This window comes from Parasteatoda tepidariorum, chromosome 4 (assembly GCF_982258835.1).
Source record: "Parasteatoda tepidariorum strain Cologne lab strain chromosome 4, Ptep-v5.0, whole genome shotgun sequence".
NCBI classification, from domain to species: domain Eukaryota; kingdom Metazoa; phylum Arthropoda; class Arachnida; order Araneae; family Theridiidae; genus Parasteatoda; species Parasteatoda tepidariorum.
The window spans coordinates 65752081-65769525 of record NC_141758.1 but is presented as its reverse complement, the minus strand read 5'-3'; the positions used below and the strand labels follow the sequence as shown (position 1 = coordinate 65769525).

The window sequence follows — 17445 nt, the reverse complement described above, 5'->3', positions numbered from 1 at the left end:
AAGTGACTATATACACATTAAGTGTGAGATAGAGTTAAAAAAATTTCCTTTCTTTCTTTTCGTTTTCTTAAAAGAAGTCAGTTGTTTTCGTTTCTTTTCACCAGAAGTGGCAAAGGCGGAAATTTCGCATTTTTCGGAAGAGCCCTTTTAAATTCATTAGAGATGAAGTAAAAGAATAAATTGAACTGAACAAATTAAAGTTTGGCAACGTGCAGTTTATAAAATCTCTATTGCGGTTAGTTCTGTTTGCTAAAGAAACAAATTACAAAATTTTGTTGAAAAATTTTAAAAAATAAACTGAAAAAAAGTTACGTAATTGGATCACTGTTGTTCTGAGAAACATTTTAATGGGACAAAATTCAATAAGAGACGAAAGTATTAAATGACTACAACTGCATTCTAAAACAATAATATTACTACAACAGGGGTCTGTATAGGCCAAATTTACTACCGTTTAGCGGTACCTTCACAAATTCAACTTTAGGAAAAACGATAGTTTCACAAAATACTTTTTCTTAAAATTTTATTTTTGTATCCTGCACGAAACGATACATCCATATTTTTTAATATAATTTTTTAATTTTCACAAATTAAGTCTAAATTTTCACAAAATAGGTACCTCTCAGGAAAACCTAGACGGGCACCTGTACAATGTCGTACTATAACCCCATGCCCCCCAACCTTTATATAGCCGCGAACCAGGCAAGTTTAATAATTTTACCGCGACCCACTGAGGGGAGGGGCGTTAATTGCTTATATTTTAAGTTGTTTTGCTTTAATAATTTTAATATAATTGTATTTAAACATACCTTCAAAATAAAATACAATTACATACGTGGTATTGGCGCTGTTTTAGGTGGCGCACCTTAACTCCAGGTTAACCTCTCGTCCAATAAAAGTCGCACAAACCCGAGAGAAATACACCACAATAAATGAAATGGAAATAATTTTCCTACAGCGGCCCGGGGGCTTAACTTATTCAAATGGTTTTTCAATATACTTCGATAGTTTCAAGATTCACGTTTTTCAATAAAAAAAAGAACTCTTTTAACATAAATAAAACTTATTATTGAAGAAAAATGTGCTTAATATCAAAATTATGCATGTCTGAAATTGATAAAATTTATTACATTTAACCACGGATTCTTAACTTACATACATATATAGACTCCTGAGATTTAACGAAACAATACAAATTTTATGCTAACTATTGTACAATATAAAAATAAAAAACACACAGAAAATTTTAAAATTCTTATTTAAACTGACGGCAATATTTTCCATTTGAAATTGACGCAATGACCAAATTGTATCACTGTGCTAATTTTATTTATAAATTTATAATTCGGAATGGAAAGGAAAATTTAGCTTTTATTTAGATAGGTGCAACACATCACAGAAATAAAAAGTTGAAAGTTTTTGCAATAAAAAAAAAAAAAATAGAAACATATGTTTTTTTTAACTAATTTAAAAATTAAAAGTTCTTAAAAATTAATTAAGTCTTAAACTGATTACTACGGAAGAAGTATTTAAACTAGGAGGCTCCGCTCACCAACCACCAAGATTGTTTATATCTGAAAAATCAATTATTTAAAAAAAAAAAAAAAGATCATTTTGTTAAAAGTATATGATTGTAAGAACATTCTATTGAGATGTTAAACATAACGAAAAGAACAAAAATTTGGATTCGAAAAATAATCAACTGCAAATGAAAAAAAATTTAAAATATGAATTCAGAAATAAATTAAAAGTAATTTTAAGAGCACAAAAATATTATTAAAAGCAGACAGCTGTTTCGGATGCTCAAAGGGCAACCTTCATCAGTGCAACAGAAAGAAATGAGAGAAAATAGGGTAAATATATAGAGAAAGGTGACGTCACAAGGGGGTTAGAGCAACGGCCAATAGGAGGGAAGGGTGAAAGGATGACGACGAATATTTACCCTATTTTCTCTCATTTCTTTCTGTAGCACTGATGAAGGTTGCCCTTTGAGCATCCGAAACAGCTGTCTGCTTTTAATAATATTTTTGTGCTCTTTAACGTTGTTTACCTTAGTTTGTATTTTAGCATAAAGGTCGCCCACTTGTGTATTTATTTAAAAGTAATTTTATTAACAAACAGAAGTGATTTTATACAGTATAGTAATTTACTAACAATAGCCTTATATCATAATAACAGTTAAAATTGCAAATTGTTTTTAATATTTTTTTAAAACTTCAATATAAACTCAAGTGAAAGCTTATAAAATAAAGATCACAATTGAGACAAATAAAATTTCCTACAACAATGGATTGATAGTAATTATTTAAAACAAAAAGAGTGAGAAAAAATTTGTTAAAAAAAAAAAAAAAAAAAACGCTTTAAATCAGGGTTGGGTTTTTGCCGTCAAAAACTGGTTTTTGACATGACAGTGGTAAAAACCGTGTTTTTACCGGTGAAAACTGTCAAAAACCTACTGTTTTCTTTAATTTACGGCATATAGCGGACAATATATTATTTTCACTTAATTGCCTTTATAAATGAATGTTGTAAACAATTGCTATTAATTTTGCAACTATATACATGTATTCTTATAGAAGGATATACATTCATACAGAAATATCGTAATATACTTATTGAAAATAGTGATACTTAACTTTTATCATTATAGCTTGATTTGCAAAGGATTAAAAATTTTGCACTTCTTAATTGTTAGAAATAAACAAACAAACAAACAAAAAAACTTGGAACTATTAATAAATTCAAGAACTAAAGAGAAGAATTTAAAATTTGGCATTTCTTAAATATTAGAAATAAGCTAAACAAAACTTTCAAAACTTGTAACTACTAACAAACTCTAAGTCAGGAATGACTTGACATTCTTCAGTAATGCAATATGCCAAACAAAATGATGCTTGGAAATGTTGAAAATTTTGTTTAGTATCCTAATATTTTACTTCAAATAGTATGATTTGATATAATCATGTTGGGAAAATGCAAAAATCTGTTCTTAAATATCTTTTGGCTACTTTTTTTCTAATTTTATTGCCCAAAAATGAATTAATTTTAAATCATAAGCAGTTAAACTCAAATTAAAATACAGTTTTCTCAAAACTATGGGTTTTTGACATTTTTGACAGAGGGGTTTTTGACATGACGGTAAAAACCATGGTATAAACCGGTAAAAACCGTCATGTGTCAAAAACTTGCCAACCCTGCTTTAAATTGCAAAAAATTTCGAAAAAATTGGAATTTAAAAAAAAAAAAAAAAAAAAAAAAACATTATCTAAATAAAAATGGCTCTTTCAGCATGTATAATTTCAACACTGTAGTTGCATTTCTGTGGGTTACAGAGCAGCTCGCATAGTACATATTGCTACAAAAATGTACAAATAATAATTCTCGAACTAATTATCAAATGTTAAATATCCTTTTTAGTCTGTTGTATTCCCTGAACATTTTTCAACAAATCTTTGAAATTTCATATTGCTAAGTCTTCTATTTTATTCGTAGAAAAATAAAATTTTAAGTCAAGTCTTGACCACTCAAAACAGCGGTTGCATGACTTGTGATTTTCTTTTAGTATAGAGCGATACTTACTTTAATAGTAATAATTTGCATTATAACTTTTATACAAATTAAATTTATAGATCAATGAAAATCAAAAGCTTTAACAATAAATTCCATCATTACTTTACAAAATATGTATTTATATGTCTTCATTGATAAAGATGCAATGTTTTTCATTATGTATATAAATATATATATAACATTTTAATGTTCCAAATATACAGTGTGTCCGAAAACTTATGGTACATAGGTTAAGAGGTGTTAGAAGACAACTAGACAAGCACAAATCTCCTTACAATCCACAGTCAGAAAGTAAATTGTAAAGCACTAAAGCACAAAACATGTTGTGTCACAAAATGATAGGAAACAAGACAGAGTTGGAATGAAAAGAAACCAATATTCAATAAAATGAAATTAAACACTAGGTCCCTCACCACAGGAACTGCTCACAATTGCAGTTGCCAACATAAATGCAGGCATTCACACCATCAAAGAAATGATCATGGTACAATGGCGAAAATACCAGCCATCTCTCTTACAGTGTCAGCAACTACGGACATCAGGGCCACAAGGTCTTCAGAATCTATGGGACCATAATCGGAGATAAGGCTCTTCCTGTGACCCCAGAAGAAAAGTTTGCATTCTTTAGTGCTCCCATCATTGCTCACAATTGCAGCCGAAAACAAAAATGCAGGCATTCACACCATCAAAGAAATGATCATGGTACAATGGCGAAAATACCAGCCATCTCTCTTACAGTGCACTTTACTGCACTTTAGTGTGTTACGACTTGTGTTCGGACCATGGATTGTATTGTGATTTGTGCCGGTTTAGTTGACTTCTATCACCCGCAATGTATGTACCATGAGTTTTGAGATACCCTGTTAAAAATATGTTCTAAAAAATACAAAAGTGGAAGTTTCGTAATCATAACTAAGCTAAAACTCAGCGGCGCGATAGCCCATAGAGGGTCAAGGCCTACTGTGCCCATCTCAGTTTTCTTGATCTAGGGCTCTGGGGTGCAGGAGCAGATGTTCCGGTTAGGTGGTCAGCCAAACGCGTAACCCCCAGTGTTTAGTTCCCAAGCATGCTTGGTACTTATTTATCAACCCACTGCATTTATCAACCCAAGGCTGAGTCAACCTTGATGGACCGAGAATCGAACCCAGGACTTGTGGCAAGGGAGCGCGAAGTGCTACCACTCAGTCACCGGGCGTCACATAATCATATTAAATATAAAAAGTTCTGAAAAATCCGAAATAATTGGCAGCTATGAAACATAATATGTTTCAATCATATTCCACATTTAAATAGTACTTTGAAATGTAAGAAAAATTTGCCTGAATCTGCTGAAATGTAAACTAATAAAATACTATTTGAATAAATTTGAAATATTGTATAAATTCTAAAATATGAATTCAAAATTTTACAGTTGTAAATAAATGAAATCACTTGATATTAAGAAAAAAAAATTTAATGCTTTCCTAATTTCTTAACTTATAACATTTACTTATATGCAAGAAATTACTTTTCAATTTCTAAAACAACCATATTTCGACAAAATTCTCTTAAATTATAGGATTAAAATGATAAAACCAAACAACAAATAAACTAACCAAAAAAAACTAACAAAACTTTTAAAAAAACACTCTCTTTTTCAAATATAAAGGGGACACCGGAAAGCAATGTCGCTTTGGTGCATTTGATATTAGATATCAAGATTTTATTTTTAATCAATAATGAATTCACCTTCATTAGCAACAACCTTTCAATACCGCATTGAAAAAAATGAATCGGCTTTTAAGACAAATGAATATTTAATGTGTTGCTTTTTATATTTAATATGATTATGTCACCGGGTGTCACATAATCATATTAAATATAAAAAGTTTTGAAAAATCCGAAATAATTGGCAGCTATGAAACATAATATGTTTCAATCATATTCCACATTTAAATACTACTTTGAAATGTAAGAAAAATTTGCCTGAATCTGCTGAAATGTAAACTAATAAAATACTATTTGAATAAATTTGAAATATTGTATAAATTCTAAAATATGAATTCAAAATTTTACAGTTGTAAATAAATGAAATCACTTGATATTAAGAAAAAAAAAATTAATGCTTTCCTAATTTCTTAACTTATAACATTTACTTATATGTAAGAAATTACTTTTCAATTTCTAAAACAACCATATTTCGACAAAATTCTCTTAAATTATAGGATTAAAATGATAAAACCAAACAACAAATAAACTAACCAAAAAAAACTAACAAAACTTTTAAAAAAACACTCCCTTTTTCAAATATAAAAGGGACACCGGAAAGCAATGTCGCTTTGGTGCATTTGATATTAGATATCAAGATTTTATTTTTAATCAATAATGAATTCACCTTCATTAGCAACAACCTTTCAATACCGCATTGAAAAAAATGAATCGGCTTTTAAGACAAATGAATATTTAATGTGTTGCAACGACATTATTTTCTCTGGTCCCCCTAATACTTATAGTATTAAAATACTATTATTCTAATAGTATTAAAATAACAAAATCTACGATGTAGAAATAGAAAAAGACTAATAAAAACAACAAAATAACTTTTAAAACAAATAGAAAATATAATTGCTTAATTTCACCTTTTAACTCTTACAAAACAAAAGATATTAAAGTAGCATAAATAATAAAAACGAATGATCAATATGTAGATGAAAAATTAGTAAAACAGCTTAGTAGCATTGAAGTTTTAATGAGTATTCTAATATGCTCAATAATTTTTTTTAAAACTCTTACTTCTATAAACAGTCACCGTTATTGCTTCAATTTTTTTAATAATCCTAAATTACAATAACAATATGCATCAATAATTATATATCAGCAGTGTGCGTTATCTACTTAGAATGTTATAACATTGTACATAAATAAGAAGCTTTTCAACAAAATTAAACTCTTCACAAAACAATAATAGAAATCGAAGACTGCATATTTACATATAGTTTTAACTAAGAATTTATACATATTTACAGGAAAGTTATTATTTAAAATCCAGCAAATCTAGAAAAAATATAAATATCTAACAACAAATGCAAGAAATTAAACCTTTACTTTAAATTAACAGAAATATTACTTATATTTCTGTTAATGATGTAATTTTTACATATGTTCTAATACATTTGCCGGAAGTTGCCAAGGTTTGGAGATTAATCTAGCACAGATCACGATACAGAAATCTCCCTCTTTGAGAAATGTCTTTAGACACTTTGGTATCTGATACAGCAGTAGAAACAATTTCATCAAACATACTTATTTCTCGGTTCTTTTTTTAAAAAATAAATAAATAAATGAACATTTGGAGAGATGTGTGGGCATGACAATATAAAAAGCATGTATCTTCATAAAGCTTAGATACAGCTCACACTTTCCGTCAGCAACTGTAAAACTACTCATCAATCAACTTAACACATTTACAGCAAAATTTAAAAAAAGGTTTAAAAGCTAATCACCTTAAATCAGAAATGGCAGTTAAAAATTGGCATTGTTATAACTAAAACCTTACAAAATGATTTTTTAAAAAAAGTTTTCATTTTTACCCTTTGATCATATATAAAAGTACAAAAACTGGCCTAGCCGCTAACGAAAAAATTCCTTATCCGACTTGCATGTTGCAGAACAATTTATCACCGAAACACAAAGAAAATATTTAATGCAGTAAAACTTTTTGCTTCAAGATATAGGCATGCATACACAATTTGATATTTAATTAAGGTTCTCTTTTTAACAATAAATTAAGTTAACAAAATAAAATCCTTCACCATTAAATTAAGAATGGAAATAATTTAGCTAATGTGTGTTTTGTTTTTTATTGTGCCCATAGAACGTTTGCAGTGACTAAAAATCTTGTTACAGAATATTATCGGAATATAATAATCTTGTGCAGAATATTGTAAGCTATATTTCTATAATAAAATATATTGTTCCAGAATATTATAATACTGCTCCATAGTGACTGGCAAATATTACACATTAACTTTTTAGAAATATTAGCTATATTTCTATAAAGGATGTAAATTATCAAGAGATTGTAAACATAGACTATGTTACATTAGTTTTCACTAAATAAAGAGCATTCCTCTTCAACAGCTCTTTTAAAAATGTCTTTAGGAGCATTAGTGTCTGATACAGCACCAGAGACAATTTCATCAACAAGAGATACATACTTGTCTTCCAGTTCTTTCAACTTCAGGCGGAATGCATCTGCATCACGCCTTGAAAAGCATGCATCCTCGTGAAGCTTATACAACTCGTGTTTTCTATCAGAAACCACATTTTCTTCACTTTCGCTAGGAACTGGAGAAACTACTTTATCAGTAAACTCAACTTCTTCAGCGAAAAAGAACGGTTTGAAAGCCGATCGTCTCGGATCGGGAGTCGCGGTGAAAAAATGACAGCTCTGCAATCCACTTTCCGTTTTTCTCAGGACGGATACTTGACTGGCGGTGGAAACAAAAGAGCCAGAAGACATGCAGATACCACTATTCCTGTCCCGTAAGACCTTAAACATTTCTCCAGCAGAAAAAGCACCGTTTTGCGAGAAATTTGTCAAAAGGCGTTTACCGGCTTTATATCTATGGCTCTCGCTGTCGTCAGTGTCAAAAGCCATTTTGAAATCAATCGGGCCTTGAGTCGGACACCAGAATCCTTTCTTTTTCGCAAATTCCTCCAAACCTTCACATTTAAGATCAATTTTCGTGCGGATGGACAACTCATTTGATATATTCCTCACTCCTTCGGTAACTTTCTCTGCAGCCCAGATTTTGCCAGCACACTCCAAAACCCATACTTCAGATGGATCTGCGATCAAAAAACTATTGTGATACGTAAAATTAGGTAAAGTGTTGGAGCAATTACCTCCCATTCCGTATTTATAAATCAAATCGACAATTGTATGCACAACATCTGCAGCATTTTTGCAGCGTTCCAATCCTAAGCGTAAGAGATCCATACCCAGCAATTTTTTTTCAGCATCGCTTGAATCATTAAGTGTTGTCCATACTGCCTCATTACCAATGCAAACACCGTGTTCATTAGCCCCCATCTCTGCCCCCCACATCCAGGAGGGCTTGCTCAATATTACAGCATACGTATGTGGAACTTGATCGATTTCAATGTAAGTGCATTTCAGTTTGGTAGAATCCGTGTGATCTTGTGCAGGTACGTATACAACTTCTTGCACTTCATCATTCGGCCGGTCAGAATTTTTACCAAAAACAATGCATCCATCGAGAGTTCCAGGGGGTAAAGCGGCAAAAGTATCACAGGATTTAGGAGGAGTTTTAATTCCAGAAGTAAAAATTGCATCCATTTTAATAGTAAAATTATTTTTTTAAGGATATATCAAGTATAATTCGATTGATACTCAATTATTCACACCTATTAGACGGATTTAAACAATGTAAACAAAAGGCATAATCCGGGCAATCAGATGTTTTCGCAAAATGCTAGATGACGTGCTGCCATCTATCGTAGCTTAGCAACTTTATTTTTAAGTAAGGGAAAATGAAGATAATACATAAGGAAGAGACACTTACTTTTAAACAAATATTTTCTAAATTTATATATTATTTGCAATGAAATTTAAATTTTTTCATTCGCTTAATCAAATTTACAATCCTTTACAATTTCTTTAGAAACTTCAAATTAAATGCAAAAATTTAAAGAAAATCAAGAAATCAATTAATTTAATCAAGAAAAATATTTTAACGCAAATAAAAATACGACGAATTCAATATTGTAAGAAAGAATGAACACTCAGATTTGTTATGGATTGCTTAATTCTGGTAGCATTTCCCTAGTTTGATGCAATTACTTTCTTAGATAATAACAATTAATAATTTGCCCTTTTTTCCCCCCTTATAAATAGAAAAAAAAATGGCCATTAAGATAGGAAAATATTTTAAACATATTTTCATAAAATGAAATTTTTAATTTCATAATTTAAATTTTTAGATAAGTAATGGAAATACTGTTTTAAAAAAATGGACTGAATACATTTTGAATATTGTGCTCCTCGAATATTAAATTTCTCATAGATTCTGAGTTATTAAGAAATTGTTTTTATATGAAATTAAAAAAGCATATTTATCTACTTAAAAAAAACTACTGATTCACATTTGATTCTTATCAATGTTAAATTGAATGGAGTATTTCTTTCTTTACATTTTTTTTCTTTTCCTGTTCTTTTGATTACATGACATCCCCCCTCTTTTGCTTAATGTATATTTTTATCCTAATAAATCTTATCACTATCTGAAAATCATAGTTCATCAGTTTTTTTCTAAATTATCATAAAATTCAAAAAAGAAAATCCCTTTACTTAAAACAAAATAATAAAAAAACTAATAAAAAAAAATTTTTTAAATTGTGGATGAAGAAGCTTAATATACAATCTTTCGTTCGTCAAAAAATAAATAAAAACCAATCGATCCTAAAAAACTTATTCTTTGAGTCTAGCGTTTTGCGCTTCTATAGATAAAATAAACTCGCTAAGAATAAATTTTAAGACGAACATAAGAACAGTTCTAAATAAGAAGAACTCGATTAAACTTGCAATGCAACATATTGATTAGTGAATTAAAACAGAGCTATTCCTAATCGATTACTGAATTATAATTATCACTTTATAAATTTCCCTTTAGTACATATTTTCGTTCATTAAATTTTAGTTAAACGTCGATAACGAGATATAAAAATTATGCAATTTTTGATTACTGTAACGAAATGTAATATTTATAATTAATAAAATAAATAACTGCCGTAAATTATAATTAGTTATAATAAGGATTCATAAATTATAATTAGACTAGATTCATGTCTTCTGGTAATCTGGTGAAACTTTGACGAGTTTTCCTCATTACTGCTAATTTCTTGCGTTCTATCGAAAAAAAGTGGGAATTTAAAAATTTTGGTTGAAAATTAAACTTTCCCCTCCCAACAAAATGCAAAATAATCAAAAAATATTCCAAAATGAATAAGTTTTAGCAAGAAGTATAATTATATTTTTGCAGAAAATAGTCTAAAACTAAAAGCGTATTCGATGACGTAAAACTAATTTTAATAAAGCATTTTGTATTAATAAACTTAATTTTAATAACGTTTACATTATTCACACGGAAAAATATGAATGTCAAAGATATTAATGTCAACGGTATGTAAGAAATGTAAATGTTACACTCAACAAAAGAAAATAGTTTTTTTTTTTTTTTTTTTTTTTTTTTAAAGAAAAGAAAAAGAAGGGATGCATAAACTTCTAGGTTCAGCAATCAAAGGCGACAGCGACAGTTAACTTTACAGTAAAGGTTTAAAGTATTGCACGTAATTAGTACCACTAGTGATATAAATATGACAATAAAAAGGGATCATGTAATATATGGCAATAATGGTAAAAGCAGCATTGTCCAGGAATTACCCCAGATACATGAGGCAGAATTTGATGCACTACTCCAGTGTTTCCCAAACTTATGACTTTTGTGTACCCTTTCTAAATTTTTCGTAACACTGTGTACCACTAATAAAAAAATGAATTAATTTTTTACTGTAAAAAAATTGCACAAAAGTTAAAAACCACAACTGGCTGTTGACACTATTAATTATTTATTGTTAACTCTGCAAAAATTAGCCAACAGAAAAATACGCAATCATAAATTTTAATGCTTTTAAATAAAAAAAATTTACATTTTCGTTTATTGCAAGATATTTCGCATAAGAACGCGTACCCAAGCTGAACTGTTCCCGTACCCCTGGGGGTACGCTTACCACACTTTGGGAAACACTGCACTACTCTTTTAAATTACTATAATATACTATACGAATAATTTTTATTAACAATTTCTTACTCCAGTTTTTTATTTTCAATGTTCGCATAAATTCTAAATGGGTAATTTTTAATTGCTAGTACTAAAAGAGATAATTTAATATTTTCATTTTACTACTGTATAACTTATTACCATTAATGAACTTAATAAGAATTTTGATTTTATAAAAAAAATATATAAATAAAAAGTCAAAATGCACGCAGTATCACTCGCCTAAAAAAATTAATAGTTCATGAGTACCAGCGTTCCACCAACAACTCAATAATATGATTGCGCAGAAATCTTATATTTTATTTCCAATCACAACATGATTGCGCAGAAATCTTATATTTTATTTCCAATCACAACATGATTGCGCAGAAATCTTATATTTTATTTCCAATCACAACATGATTGCGCAGAAATCTTATATTTTATTTCCATTCACAAATTAATATAAAAGTAAGACAAGGAAGTACGTTGAGAAGAGAAAACAATAATGATGTAATAATGTCTTAATCCCAATAACTGAAGGACACGTAGAGGTGTCTGGCTTTGATCCCCCGTTGTTGGCGAGATAATGATGTTTTATTTCTGGAATGTTTTCTTGTCGTTTGTCGCCAAAATATACCACTTCAAATGACATGGTGACCCAGTGAGGAGAAAGCAGGGACTTTAGAATCTACACACCTGGACTTCTTTCATTTTAAACTTAATGGCAGAAAAACAAATAAATTTAAGAAACATTTTATTTAATTTAGTTAAAAACATATACATTATTTGGAATATTATTATTGGAAGGAAATCTTAACACACGAATTTTAAGATGATATAAATGGGTGTCGGTAATGTGTCAAGTAATAAATATCACACTTAATACAAGAAAAATCTTCCTTATAACATGAGGCAAAAAAATAAAGAAAAGTACTTTACAAAATTTTTACAGGCTGTAATAAATTAAAGTCAAAAATATGGAGGCAAAACAAACATAAAAAAAAATTAAGAATCAAATGAAATTTTAAAAAGTTTCAAAGCATTTCGTATCAATAATGCTACGTAGAAAACAATTACTAAGAATCGAATGAAAATTTAAAAGTTTTTTTTTTAAACACTCCCAATAATACTCAGTTAAAAAGCAGATTAATAAAAATCAAAAGAATCGAAGGAGATTTTAATGAAGTTTCAAAACATTTCATTAAAATAATTTGGAAAAGCTAATATTAAGAATCGACTTTAGAATTGTTTTTAAAACATATTATTCCATAACAATAATGGTGAGTTGTAATGCACACTGTTAGCTATTGATGAAAGTTATCTATAACAGTTAATTATTAAAGTATCACAACTACTGATAACTATTCTCAAAAAATTATCAAAATAACTGAAAGCAATACCCTATGATTACCCTTTCTTAATTGCCAGTTTTCAAATATGAAGTACTAAAATTACAATTAGTTTAATGTCTTTACCAAGTGATGTTGCAATTAATCCTAAAGATTTCTAAGAATTGCATTTAATGATATTAGCATTTAAATTGTATCTAGGCGGGAAAAAGAAAGGAAAAATGTCATTAGTTGACAATGACCTTAATGCCTTTAGAATTATAAGAATGGCATCAGCGCACACTTGAGAATTCTTAATCGTTTGCACATCATGTCGTTAAAATAATTGTCATTACATTTAGGTTACAAATACATTTTAAAAATACCTTAAATAAGTTAAATGTTGAAATATATACGAAGAAAACGAAATTAAACGTTTAAGCAATGCCATTACAATTAACAAAAGATTTTAAAAATATTTTATAAAAAAACGAAGAAAAAAAATTTTGAAAAAATCTGTATGGACAAATGAAATTGAAATTGAGATATAATAATTTTAAATTTGCACTTTATGAATATAGATTTCTCACACAATGTTAAACAATCTCGAATATTTTAATTTGAAATAATAAATAATATTTTTAAAAAAATAACTGGTTTGGTTGTAACGTCGCGTTAGAGCTATGGGCGACGATCTGAGATCCATCCTCAATGATGATCTGAAGACGATACTGGCGCATGCGCGAGAGGGCAGATGGTAGTAATCACCCGACCTCCGTGCCAAGCTACCCGATTATGCGTGGGCATTTCCGGCTCTGAAGCACCAAAGTTAATGTATTTATCAAGTAGTTAAAAAGTAGTTTAGAAAACATAATTAAGATACAAAAAAAAAAAAAAAAATAAGAGAAAGACGCAAAGAAAACTTAACAATTTAGGGGCATCCTTAAATGAGATCGGATAGGAGAAAGGGCGTAAACTATTGAATTGGTTAGAATGTAAAGTTCAATGGCACCACAGTCACATATGACTATTACTAAACCGGGATAGCCTGGTTGGTAGCCTGGTAACCATATCCAAGAGTTCGCGGGTTCGATCCCCGCTGGCCAAAGAAGAGCAGTAAATGGTGACTGATGCACGTTAAATCCGTCGGGTCACAAAGTCCAACATGTTCCCATAACAAATCATACATCTGGTGCACTGATCCAGGAGTTTCCTTGTCTTCTAGATTGGTTCAAAATTACAAGGTTGCGGAGTTGAACATTAAAATAAAGTAAAATATGACTATTACTGTTCTAAGCTCAAGATAATAAAAAAAAAATTTGCAATATAATACAAGCTCAAAATATTGAAATTAAACCACGTTAGAAGCTATGTCTGATTCAAAAAAGGGAGGGCAGAGATAGAGGGGAGCGAAAACTTACATGTTACCAGATAATAAATCTTAACACTTATATTAAAACTAGGAGGCTTCGCCCCCTGCTCGCTAACGCTCGCCAACCCCCGGAACTGCTTTCGCAGTTCATTTCGGATTGCTTCGCAATCCAATGCTCGCTTTGCTCGCTCATTGGATACGTTCTTAACGTCTAGCTTTGTATACTTTTTTGAATACTGAAGTTCCGAAAACTTTTCACTGTAGAAAATTCTAAACCTGTACATTTCAATATTAATTGGAAATTGCAAACAGTTCACATATTTTTCTTAATCACACTATTCTAAATTTCAGTTGTTGAGAAAAGTAACTGTTGTAAGTTTTGTTTCAACGTCTTTCCCACCAGCATCGGCTTTGATGAAGATAATTTTGTATTTTTAATTCTCTGAAGGGATCCACCTTAATAATATGGAATTTGTAAAATAAATGTATATATTTTTGATTGTTGATGAAGCCCATCATTTTGTGTTTTCATCATTGTTCAGAAGCAGAACAACTATAAGTTTTTTATTTTATCACAAAAAAATAAAATTTATAAAAAACAAAGAAAAGAGTAAGAAAAGGAGTATAGTCATAGAAAAAGTTAAAATTATAATATAGTATTTGTCAGTTAAAATAAAACTTTTTGTTTAAGTAATTTCTAACAATTCAAATTTCACCGAGTCAATTCTAAAGTATAAATTAAGGTAGTATTGTTAAGTTGAAGCACAATATTTTTAGTTTTGATGTCAACAATACAATTCAATTTTTCACAAAAACCATTGTTTCCATTGTAAATTCAATGTCAACAATTCAAATTTTTCTGAGGCAAACTCTTAACCTCTAAATATTACTTTTTTATGTACACATTTCTAAATGTCAGCATTCAACCACAAAATAACTTAAAGTTCTCAAATTTAGCATGAAGTTGTAAAATGTAATGAAAGAGGGAAATAATGAAAGTAGAAGAATTCAATAATGAAAGTAGAAGTAAAGTTAGTACTGTAAAATTAAAACAATAATTTTAATCAATGAGCCAAGTTCTTCAAGAATCAGTTGTAGAAGTAGGTTGTTTAGTTAAAATTTTTATAGAATTTCTTTAAAAACACAATTGTTAATTTGGCATTCGGCGATACAACACTTATAGAATTGAAAGATTTGTTACGTCAAGCGCTCAGGTATCATAATTTTGATCTAGTTGCGATTCATTTTGATTTATGTTGCTAACTTAACTTTCAAAAAATTCTATGGCTGGCAACAGCATTTTTATTTTTTAGAATTCGTTATTTTTTTAGCGAAATGTTTTTTAACCTGACAGAATTCTTTGCCGACTGATATATGAAGAAAATAAAGTAAATATTTAAGTGTTGTGAAAAGAATCTTATTTAGTTGTACAAAGTACTTCAGCCATAATTTGGTAGCCACGTAAGAGAATTATATATATTAGATCAGAAACACTACATTAGAAACATTAAAATGCAGAATGCTTTGGTGTTTTCAAAATGTAAACAAAACAAAGCAAACGTTGCCACCGGCGGAAAAGAAATACAGCCAAAATTTGGGATCCACGTAAGAGAATTATATATAATAGATTTTTAAAAATCAAAACATTTGAAAAAGAGCAATAAAAAAGTAAAATTACTTCTCTTATTGAGTCACTCAGTCTGTATTCCTTAGGTTAAATTTTTTCAAGTACAGGTGATTATTTTTCAAAACTTGTTAACGGTCAAATTCACTAAATGTTCTTACATAAACCTACAATAATTGTAAATTTGGTATAAAAAATTTTTTTTCTTCTGGAGAATATTGATGTTAAGGGTGAATGAAATGCAATAAGCAGAGCGAACAGGTAGCGAAACCTGTTAACGCGGGAAAAAAAGGTACAAAAGTAAGGTTAATCGTTGAAAAATCTCGCACTTTGCGATGTGGGGGTAAGAATCTTTATTAAAATCACTACATTTTTGGACTGTTTGTAAAAATAAAAAAAATTAATAGAAGGCTAGGGAAGTTGTTAAAGGAGCTCGCACATTACGGTGAGCTAGCTGGATTTTTCATTCAAGTTACTACCATTTTTGCAAAAAGAAAAAAAAAAATTCGAAGACAGTGAAAAAAATACTATTTTAGAATTGTGGAAAAAGGAGAAAAAAATCACAATCGTTAAGAGGGAATGGATTCTAAACTAGGAAAAATAAAATAAAAAAAGGATTATGCAATTTACGGACAGCCACTTAATACATTGTTCTTACGATAACAATAAACACATTATTGGGTGAAAAACAAAACACATCCATCTTCCAATTTAATAAGTGACTAAATGAGGACATTCAGAGGCTATCCCCTCGGCCTTGGAAAGAGGCAGCAAAGGGTGACCCACGCATAAGGGATTCGTCAACTCCTAAAATAGATCCCTCCGGATGAAGAAGACGAGGGAAAGAAACCATTCCACAATTATCTTCCCCTATTCTTCGCAGTTTATCTCTGGGGCTACTGGTTTTTAAAGAAATGTGTTAAGTGGGATATAGCCCTGGGATGTAACACATTGTAATCAGGAAGTGACTCATAGAGACAACACTTTGCGATTTATTTTTAAAGATTATGATTCTCTCTTGTCGGGAGTTCTTACTTGGTTTTATGTTTGCAAATGCGATTCCTGAATACCGCTCAAGACTTAGGTGCGAAATACGTCTTTAACATACAAAACCATTGAAGCGTCATGGTTTTGATAACAGAATGCTTAAAAAAAACTTTTAAGCCTAAGTACTTCCTTTTTTAAAAATTTAAATACAGTCAAACCCCGCTATAGTGAACCTTCATGAACCTTCACTATATCCGTACTGTAAACAACTTTTAACTAATTACAACTTTACTAATTAATCCGTACTGTAAACAACTTTAATTAACAACTTTAACTGCTCGTTTTTATTACACATTATTTAAATAAATGACCAATAAAAAGAAATACAAAAATTATTGAAAGTAATATGTAATAACCAAAAATGCGTTAACTTTAAATTTTATTACTCTTCGTTTTGAGTACAAAATATTTAAGGATGGGAAACTGAGATAGAAGAAGCAAAGAAGAAAAAAAACTTATGGCTACATTGCACTGAATAGATGGCTTTAAAAAATCGGTACATGTATTCTATGTGTAAATTTCAAAATTACCAAAAAATCAAGGAAAAAAATCTGTCGAAGACAAAAAAAAAGTATTATATTGTATGGTAATGCACGGGAGCGAATATTTCGCTCACGTATCTGGGAGTTCATTATAAACCATGTTCACTATAGCGGGGTTTGACTGTACTATTTTTTTTTT

At 29.7% G+C, this 17445-nt stretch overlaps 1 protein-coding gene and 1 pseudogene across 2 annotated transcripts in view; both read right to left on the bottom strand.

Moving 5' to 3' along the window:
- Window positions 1-17445, bottom strand: part of Pax (paxillin) — a 114342-nt gene that overhangs the window by 75283 nt on the left and 21614 nt on the right. The window lies entirely within an intron of this gene.
- On the bottom strand, window positions 6147-9054 carry LOC107445660 (secernin-3 pseudogene; annotated as a pseudogene). The gene has a single exon (XR_015433102.1). The product of XR_015433102.1 is annotated as a secernin-3 pseudogene (transcript).